The following is a 9,904-nucleotide window of genomic DNA, read 5'->3' as shown; positions in this document are numbered from 1 at the left end:
AAATCACAGTTTCTCCCATACGAAGTTCAAGCTTTACAGCAGAAAAGCTTTTCTGCCGCAGAGTTGCAAACTTCACAAGAGAAGGTTCCTTCCCCTGTTCTGCTCCCTCTGGAGGTGTTTTATTCTTCCAGCCCAGCAGACTTTCCCAGCCATGTTTGTAATTTATATTTAGCACAAGGTCCTTTCTGCTCAGCCCACCTCTGGATATTGCAAAAACACAAAGAGTGAATCCTGACAATTACTCATTTTTCTCTTAGGGATTAGATCCCTTTCTCTTTTCTTCACTAATGTCATCATTCCAAGGTGCTTGCAAGCATGAGCACATCGTTATGCAAAATTTCGATATTTTTCTTTAAAAATAAATAAATAAATGAAAGCACTGTACTTGTTCAAGCCCAACTCAAGGAAGTTTCTGTTTTTCCAGCCTGGCCTTCGTGTTCTTGCTGGTGTCCCAGTTACACAACATTGTTTGTATGGGCAGCCCAGCCCTGCAGAACCTCCAGCTTTGATCTTTTCTCCAGATTGGGTATTTGCTGCAGGTTTAACAACTTTAGAAAGCTTTAGGGAATAAAACCAAATCAATTCAGATAATGAAATTAAGGAAAAGTATGTGTTGTTTAGCTCTTTTGAAAAGCCCCAGTGCCTCCATAAGCTACAGCAGAGATTTTAAATTGGCAGAAAACCACCCTCATCTGGGACATATTTTCCCATTTCCAGGAAAATATGACCGAATTTGGCCAAGTTACAATTCTTTACTGAATTCTTTACTCTGTATAAACTGTGTTCTCCTGAAGATTCACTGGAGCTCGACAGCTGAGGATGAAATCAATGTGCACCATCTCCTGCCCACGCCACTCTGAGCAGCCATTATTGTCTTGGGCAGCTCTTCTTTTCCTGGAGCTGCAGGAACTGAACAGAATTCTTCCTGCAGCTGAAGCTCCCAGATCTTGCTCTGGCACGTGGCAGAGCTGTGGATTTGTGCTGCTGGACCCAGCTCACTGGCACCTGTGAGGAATGGAAGGGCTGCCTGGAGCTAAAAGTAAGTCTTTAACCACACAGAAAAGAGTGAGGATCTTTCAGCCAGGATGGAGAGAACCTGGCTCCAGGCTAATAGTGCAGGGAATTCTTTGGGCATTTTCAGGTATTTAATCTAGAATCTCAAATAAAGCATAAATGACCGCTGTAGGTAATTTAATCCATGGGTCAAGCTTTATAAACTCCAACAGGTACTTGCACATTTTAGTGGTTTACTTGTACACTACATTTACATTTTAATCCAACAGGTACTTGTACATTTTTAGCTCCTAAAAAAAGCAAAGACACAAATGAGTCACACTTTTTCACAAAATGTGACTCATTTGTGTCTTTGCTTTTTTTAGGTAGTTGTGCTCTTAACCACTGAATATAAACAAAACAATATAATATATAATTACTCCTAGTAAGATTTTATGGTATTTTTATTCCCAGAAGGAGTAGATCAATGCAGATCAAGTGCTTTTGTAGTGCTCTAAGTGTTGTGCAATAGCAGACCAAACAGTAGAAGCTCTCTCCAGTGAACAAACCAACAGTGTCCCCTGCACTGCTGGTGTCAGCACTGCAGCCCCAAATGCACATCTGGCCACTCCCCCAGCAGTGACACCACTGCAGCCCGGACTCTGGGGTGTCTTCACAGGATGTGCTGCAGAGCCACCAGCACAGACACCCAGGGTGGGACCCTGCCAGTGCAGGCAGACTGATGTTCCCGAAGGTTAAATCAAAATACAGAATTAATACAGAATGGGGGAGACGAAGCAGATTGATTTCAGGTTTGTTCTACTGAATTGTTTTGGGTTGATGGCAGGCAGGAAAATCCTCCTCTATCATAACACACGTATGAGGAACAGATTGGTGGGCTGGGGTAAGGCTTATATTCAGGTAAACTACATCAGATTTAAATTTGAGCCTGGAATTTCCAAACATAATAAGAAAAGAGTAGGGAAAAGCCACTCCTACAGCATAATGCTGCTGTAATTGATGTGATAACTGCTGCAATTCTGAACAAGAGCTTGGAACAGAGCCAGAGAGATGGTGCACAAACCCAGGATAACAACGGCAGACCAGACAAGAAACAAATTTAAATCATCTTTCTTTGAGGGTAAAAGAAAATGACCAATCCAAGACCCAAGAGAGCTGCTGTTGCAGCAGCAGCCTGTGCTGGAAAGAAATGAAATGCAAATCTGGTTGCAGAGTGGTTGTGCACAGCCTGCAGAGCCACAGCCGGGTTCAACAGGAGTCAGTGCTGACAAAGGGAAGGGATGCTCTGGGTGCAGCCACGAGCTCTGAAACCCTCACTGTGAAACAGCATCGATTGCCCTTGGGCTGTGTATTTTACTTCATCTTACTGAAGATTTACTCAGCACAAACATCAGAGCACAACAGTCCATGGGAAAAAAAAAACAAACAAAAAACCAAAAACCTGTTTCTCTTCTAAGATTTTACTGTGCTAATTGGAGAAGGGAAGTTTTGACTGAGCTTTGTCTTCAATTCAAATCAGAAAGACTAAGTTTTGTAACTGCAGAGTATGGCTGAAGGATCAACACATGCATTTAAAAATACCAAAAAGTATTATCAATGCAAGCAGGGATTTTGTAGCTATCTGTACATCCTCTTCAAGGACTAGGAGCCAAAGAAATGGAAACAGTGAATTTCCACTCGTAACTAAAGCAGCTGTGCATGTCTGAGTAACCACCTTTTCCAATCATGCTGTAACACAAAAAATCCTGTCTCAAGAGGTAACCAGCACTTACCCATGGAAACAATAAGAGAACAGCAGGTACAAGAGTCTGGGGTAGGAAAGCCTGGCAAGAGAAGGTTCACAAAAGCTTCAAAAGCTTGTGGGACCCATCTGAACAAACTTGTCACCTACCCTTCACTGGAGCTAGAAATGTGATGGCACAAAGCACCAGGAACATAAAAAACCTTAGCATGGGCTCCCAGCTGGGCGAGTGAACCTAAGAGCAAACCAGGCAGAACAGAAGCAGCAGTGCAGAGCTATTGATTCAACCAGTGCCCCTGAGCAGGCGTGCCCTGGCGGTACCAGAGCAAGCAGCACCTTCTGCTGGGAAAAGAAACCAAACTCTCTGTGCTGCACTCAGACGAAATGTGCCCAGTTTCCAGGAATCTGTAGGGGTGTGCAGGGGTCTGTAGGTGTCTGTAGGGGTGTATAGGGCTGTGTTGGGGCCCATTCAGGTCCACAGGTGTTTGTAGGGCTGTGTCGGGGTGTGTAGGAGTATTATTTGTAGGGTCCATAGGTGTTTATTTGCAGGGCTGTGTTGGGGTCTGTACCTACCTGTAGGTGTTTGTAGGGCTGTGTCAGGGTATGTAGGGGTATTTGTAGGTGTTTATAGAGCTGTGTCAGGGTGCAGAGGAGTATTTATAGGGGTATTTGTAGGTGTTTATAGGGCTGTCATGGTATATAGAGGTATTTGTAGGTGTTTATAGGGCTGTGTCGGGGTCTGTACCTGGCTGTAGGTGTTTGCAGGGCCGTGTCAGAGTGCACAGGGGTATTTATAGATCCATAGGCGTCTGTGTCAGGGTGTATAGGGGTATTTGTAGGTATTTATTTGTAGGGCTGTTTTGGGGTCCGTACAGGTGTTTATATGACTCTTTATCTGTCCGTATTTGTAAGGTCCGCAGGTGTTTATTTGCAGGGCTCTGTCGGGGCCTGTACCTGTCCGTAGGTGTTTGTAGGGATGTGCCGGGGTGCAGAGGGGCATTTATAGCGGTATTTGATAGGTCCGTAGGTGTTTGTAGGGCCGTTCCGGGGTGCAGAGGGGTATTTTTAGGTTATTTTTAGGTTATTTATGGGGGTATTTGTAGGGTGTTTGTTCCGGGCCCTGCCGCTCCCCTCCCGCCCCTCAGGCGGCCCCGCGCGCGCCCCGGCGCCACCTGGCGGCGGCGGCCCCGCAGCGCTGCCCGCGGCCAAGATGGCGCCTGAGGGCCCGGGCCCAGAGCAAAGCCTGGCCAGGCCAAACCCTGCCCCGGGCACAGCCGGGCCGTGAGGGCACAGAACCTCGGGCACAGCCGGGCTGTGAGGGGACAGAACCCTGAGCAAACCCAGATTGTGAAGGCACAGAACCCTGGGCAAATCCAGGTTATGAGGGCACAGAACCCTAAGCAAACCCAGGTTGTGAGGGCACGGAACCCTGAGCAAACCCAGGCTGTGAGGGCACAGAACGAGTGGAACAGCAACAGAACTGTCACAGCTCTGCCCAGGGACACTCGTGTCAGCCACCACGATGTCCTGCAGCAGAGGTGTCGGAGTTTCCGCTGGGCAAAGGCTTCTGCTGGACTGGGCAAAGCTCATGGGGAGCGCAGCTTCACGTGCTACAGCTGCTACACAAAATTAAACACCCCAATGACAGAAGCTATACACTATAGTGCTATTCCTGATTGAAAATGTAAAAAACACAATGCTAAGGCAACTCTCTGTGAAAAGGAACCATTCCCATTTCTGCTGTGCAGGGCCAGGCCCACCCAAAGTGATGCTCAAGAAGAAGCAGCCACAAAAGCTGTGATCAATTCCCAGACAGGAAAACACCCAAATTACACGGCTGCTTGGAGATGTGCAAGGATCAAGAGAGGTCGGCAGTAAAACAGGTGTTTAATTTCAGCTGAAGAGGTCTGAAGGAAACAGAATGACTTCCAAGCAGCAAAGAACACAAATTATTTCTGTATTTCTCATCAGAACTAACAGGCACTCACTTGCTGTACAGCACTGTACCAGAAAGTCGTTTGTGACTTCTTTATTTCTTATTTAATGCCAGTACAAGTGGCACTTGACTAAACCAATAGATTCCAGCTGACATGAACTAATACATGAATGAAACTTGTTCCCTAACAAGTAGTTCACTTTGCAGCATCATCTTAATCAAGCTTGAAAATCCATTTTTTGTAAATGTAAAAAGCAATAACGAGATTTGTGTCTTCCCAACTGCAGATGACAGAAGTAAGACAAACACTGTCAGTGGTTTAACCACATGAAAATGATGTGGGTATCCTGCACCAAGCATTGTGTCATCACCTTGAAAATGCTGAACACAAAACCAAACCAAAGATCCCAAGATGTGGGTACGTGTAAGTGGTCTGACTTACTGCAAATCATTGTCAGCCACATATGAAAAGATGATGTCAAGGAAGAAGCATGGGAAAAAAATTCTCTGAATAATGAAACAGAGCATTTTTTTTCCTTGGAGACAGAAATAAATCACATCAACATTTTACTGTCAAAATGAAGGAAAGGGGTGAAGGGGAAGCTATTTAAAAGGTTGGTTTAGGAGCATCTTTTGTCATGACAAGAGAAAATTTTAAATAAACTGCCCCAAGAGAATATTACCAACTTTACATCACCACCAGGCTCAGGTGGGATATCGGCTTCCTGCAGGTCACAAAGGGAACACTCCCAAGTGTTCCAAGCCCACTTTGGGGCTTGGAGCCTTCCTCTCTTTTTTGGTGGTGGAAGGGAAGTGTCTCAGCCTACAAAAGGGCAACTTCAAAACCTCTGTCTTCGCCTTGAGGGATCCCAGGTGTGGTCCGTTCCTTACCAGTGGAGCTCAGAGCTGGAGGGGAGCTGGCTGCACCTCGGACTCTCAACCTGCACATGGTCCCACCGAATCCCATCGGCACTGGAGCCCAGCCTCACACACCAGCACGCTTCATTCCTACCAACCAAATAACCAGTACCAGGAGCAGTGATTGACAAGGAAAAATATTCTAAACAAACAAAAGCATGCAAATAGTTATTCAGCAGCAGCTCAGCTTTACCCAGTGCTGCATCCCAGCCACGGCAGTTCCGCAGACCCGACTGTGCTCATGCCGAGGGCCACAGCGGCAATTCACGGAGCATCGGCCGGGCCGGGGCCGCTCGTGGCACGGTCCCGCCGAGGGCTCGGTCCGGGCACGGGAGCTCCGCGGCTGCAGGGGCTGCAGCCCCCCCGGTGCCGTCCTGCCGGTCCTGCAGCCTCCCTGGCGGTGCTGCCGGTGCCCGCGGAAGGAGCTGCTCGGGAGGCAGCCCCCGCTCCGCACCCACCTCCTCCGGCCGCGGCATCCCGAGCGTTCCCGGTGCGCTCCGGGCGGGGACTGCTCCAGCCACGGCATCCCGAGAGCTCCTGGAGCGTTCCCGGTGCGCTCCGGGAGAGGACAGCTCCGGCCGCGGTATCCCGAGCGATCAATCCCGAGCGCTCCCCGGCGGGCATCCCCGACCGATCAATCTCGGAGCGCATCCCCGGAGCGCTCCCGGCGCGCATCCCGAGCGTTCTCCGGCGCATCCTCGGAGCGCTCCCGGTGAGCATTCCCGAGCGTTGTCCGGCGCATCGCCGGAGCGCTCCCGGCGCTCTCCGTGCCCGGCTGAGCTCAGCGCGCTGAGCGCAGCCCCCGGCGGTGCGGGCGGGAGCGGGGCGGGCTCGGTGCTGGTTTTAGTGACCGGGAAATTAAAGGGCTGCAGAGGAAAATGCAGCTCGGAATAACTCTGTCCTCGTTTGTGGGTATTGAAAGGATTTGAGGTTAGAGATGTGCCTGGCTCACAACCAGGTCTTGTCCTTATCCCCTTTCCTTTCTGCATTCCTTTCTACACTGTAGAGATCCAGTTATGAACCACCTGAAGCATATTTGAAAGACAGTAAATACATTCTGATGTTTAATAAAACCCAAATGGTCTTTTGCAAGTAGTTTTTGCTTTAAGTTTGAGCTCATTTAAAAACTCCTGAGTTTGCAAAAATATATCTACTTTTCTCACCTTGCTGTGCAGGAAAGAAAGAATATGAATGGCAGACTTAGTAACAAGGTTTTTATAAGATTTAAGCTATTAGGATTTTAAATTTCAGAATTACAAGACCAAGCATTTTATGTAACCTCGTGCAGCATTCAGAAAGTCACAGAAATCCATGTTTCTGTATTCAAGTCATTTGAATTTCAAATCATGTGTGCCTTCCAACAGAGAATCCCACTTTTTTTTTTTTTTAAATTGGGTACACAATATCCCGAACAATAGCAAAGAAGTGAAGCAAAAGAAAAAAAGGCAAGAAGTCTTGAGAAATTCTAGTGTCTCACAAGAAGAACACTCTTCTCATGCCTAGAATTTACTGCTACAGCTGTGAGGTCTAAAGGGCTCAGGCTGGCAGAGTTAGGATCTTTTCTTTGACCTTTTCTTATACAGCTTCATGGAATAGACAAACTTGTGGCCATTGCAGAATTACATTTTCCTTTCTGCAATGTGCTGGGACTCACCTCCTTCATTAGCCAATCTCCCATTTGCTTCCCACTCTTTACTTTTATCTCCATTTTCTCTTGCAGCTGTGGGTAGTGAGGCCACTTTCAGCACTGATTCAGACAGGACAGACTGTGATACACACCGAGCAAATGTCATTTACAAAAGCACGACCCCTGCACTGGGTGGTGTCTTTACCTGCTCTGGCTCCTTTCCCATCAGCTGCTGTTCTCTGCTCCTCAGGTTCTGAGTGCTGCCATTCCATTTGTGATTACAAAAAAGCCATTATCAGTACCCAGGCATTGCCAGGTGCTCACGAGAGCACTCTGGAGAAGTCACTGCATCACACAGGATGAGAACCACGTTCTGATGTGGGGACAATAAATACACTCATACACCTTCTTAAACATAACACCACAGAGCCTGAAACAAGGCTCTCACTGATGAAATGCAAGGTATTTCCTTAAGGTATCAGGTAATAAAATAGTAGTTCAATAGAAAGGAATGTTAATTGGAAAGACAGGAAATGATATCTTATTAGCAACACTTCTGAACTTGGGATAAGAACTGCTGGTTTAATAGCACAGCACTTCTTTAATCGCTTTGTGCTTCATGGCTCTAAAGCACTTTTAAATCAAGCACACGACATTAAGTCCCCAGAGACAAATTTATCTCCTGTGTGAGAGGAAAAGTACACAAGTGATCTGTCAGAGCTGCACAAGGAGTCTGAATTCCTACATCTTGGCTGCAGTCTCGTCTCCCCAAGGACCAGCAGTGCCATTTATTGCATACTTCTACAGCATCCAAGAACATTGTTACCATCCAACACATCTTCCCTCGTGTTAGCATTGGCAGCCAATTATGAAGCTTAAAGATGATTTTTCCTCTCTAGCATTACCACACACAACTACATCCCCAGTATCTGAGTGTGACACTTGCATTGTGTGAACACGTGCTCAGAAGACTCCTGGAAAGTCTCTAACTAGAATGCCAAAGATAACAAAAATATTTCAAAGGGGTATTTAGCACTAGTCTAAATCTTTCTCCTTTTGGCATACCAGGGAGAGAAGGATTCTCACTTCATTACTTATGAAAAATCCTGTATCTGTAAGCATATATGAATTTTCAATCTCATAAAATAACCCAAGTCCTAATGCCTTGTTAAGAGCTCACCTTGAGAAAAGTTAAATGCTGCTGGGTTTAAAGGACAGATGCAATTAACAGCTGCATTCCTTCCTCAAGGAGGCAGCAGTAGGGAAAGTTAGAGCCTTCCTTTAAATAAGTTTCTCAGTTTTAAGAAAACTACTGTAGGTATGAGTGCTCTGTAAAAGCAGCATTGCTGACCTGTGTGAGTGCACTCGAGCCTCATTCCCTGGGTGTCCCAGAGCAGCTCCTGTGCTGTGCCTGCTCTGCAGAGCCAGCCCTGTCAGCCTCACTCCTCCTCACAGACAGAGACATTCCCAAGGAGTTCTTCAGTGGGTGACCCCACAGCCCGAGCCCCAGAACACTGAGAGAGCTCACACCATTCCAGGAGTGCCACTCTGATTCCAGCATTCCTTCCAAGTGTCCTGTGCAAAGACAGGAGAACTCTTCCAGCTGCAAGACACTCAAGCTCCAGTGCCCAGAGCAGCAGCCTGGATTCTTTGGGCTGCACTGAGTCAGTGCTGATCCCAGCCTTGCTGAACCCTCCCCAAGGCTCTGACTGCAGGGATGGAAAGCACGAGCACACACACAAACCAGTCCTGCAGACACAAAGGAGGGCAGAGCAGAACTCTCCATGTGCAGGGATGGAAAGCACTGAGCACACACACAAACCAGTCCCACAGACACGAGGAAGGGCAGAGCAGAACTCAGTGCTCAGCCCCAGAGCAGCAGGAACAAAAGCCACACGCAGAGGGGCTGAGCACAGCCCGAGTCTCTCCTCCCTGGGTAAATGTTTACAAGGGCTGCCAAGGCAAAAGAGGTGGGAGAAAACATTTGCAAGTGAAATGGGTTTGAGTTCAAGCTGACACTTCCAGAGATACTCACGGCAGCAGTGATGTCCCCAGCAGCAGCAGCACCTGGTGCAGGTGACAGCAGGAGGGACCTGCACCTGTCCCAGGAGCAGAGCTCAGCAATGCAGCCATGCAGGGGTCCCTGCTGCAGCTGCAAGTGCAGCACAGACCTGCTCCAGGCAGGGCCAGGGCCACGAGGAGAACACTGCAGGAAAACAGCCTGGTGTGCTGGCCAGGAGAGAAAAATTAAGCCTACCTGTTGTCACACTTGAGAAAAAGAATACATTCTTCCTCAGTTTGATTTATCTGACAAAATAATTGAGAAAAAAACATTTCATTTCTATATCCATTTATTATTTTGGTCTGTAAAAATATAAGACTAATATACAACTACATCTAGCTTGATTTTTGTAAAATCAATCTTCATTCGGTGAGATACCAATGTACATTATACATTAAAGTTGTAAGAAAAATACTGATATTTGACATTTTAAACAAGTTCATTCATGTAAAAATCACATTGCAAGTAAAATTTAATTAGAAAATACATAATATTCACAAAAATACACATGTTAAAGACAGCTTGTGAGAACATTGTCCTAAATTTAATTCAGGTGTGGAAAAAAACCATGATTCACAGTTAGGCTTGACTTCTCCAGTACCACTG

This window comes from Sturnus vulgaris, chromosome 17, assembly GCF_052056855.1.
Source record: "Sturnus vulgaris isolate bStuVul1 chromosome 17, bStuVul1.hap1, whole genome shotgun sequence".
Taxonomy (NCBI): Eukaryota; Metazoa; Chordata; class Aves; order Passeriformes; family Sturnidae; genus Sturnus; species Sturnus vulgaris.
The sequence above is the reverse complement of the archived record's forward strand: the minus strand, read 5'-3'. Positions refer to the sequence as shown.